Raw genomic sequence first — 675 nt, 5'->3', positions numbered from 1 at the left:
ATTCCCAGTAAGCAAAATTCTTCCAACTTCCGTGGACATCCAGCTGAACCCAGCTCGTTATGCGCTCTGCGATTTCCTTAGTGTTGGAAAAGCGGGTCAGTTGTAGAGGAAATCTTTATCAAATGCACTGGGTGAAATTAAACACATTTAAATTTCCCACCCAGATCCAGCTTTCGTCTGATATAACAGACCGCATCAGCTTTCTTCTGCTTTCCAATAGGAAATTCACTCAGGGTGATTGGGGAAATTGCAAAATCAATATGCAGTATCAACAATGCGAACAATTTGCACGGGCTTGTGACTGACGGTGCCGGGTACAAAGGCAATGAGGTTGTGTTGAACTCAAGGCGGGGATATTGGACATTGTACAGCGCGAAAGCAAAGGAGAGAGTGCAAACAGGATTTACTAGAACAGGGTAGGAAGGAACTGCGTATGATGGTTTACACCGAATGTCGTCGCAAATTGCTGGATTAACTCAGCGGGACAGGCAGCATCTCTGGAGATAAGGAATTGATGACGTTTCGGGTCGAGACCCTTCAGACTGAACATGACTCTCGTCAGTGACACTACTTGTGATTGTCTGAAGAAGGGTCTCTACCCGAAACATCACACATTCCTTCTATCCAGAGATGATGCCTGTCCCCGGACATACGGGGACGAATACACGGCAACGT

This window comes from Leucoraja erinacea, unplaced genomic scaffold (genome assembly GCF_028641065.1).
Source record: "Leucoraja erinacea ecotype New England unplaced genomic scaffold, Leri_hhj_1 Leri_408S, whole genome shotgun sequence".
NCBI lineage: Eukaryota > Metazoa > Chordata > Chondrichthyes > Rajiformes > Rajidae > Leucoraja > Leucoraja erinaceus.
This window is presented reverse-complemented; position numbering follows the sequence as displayed.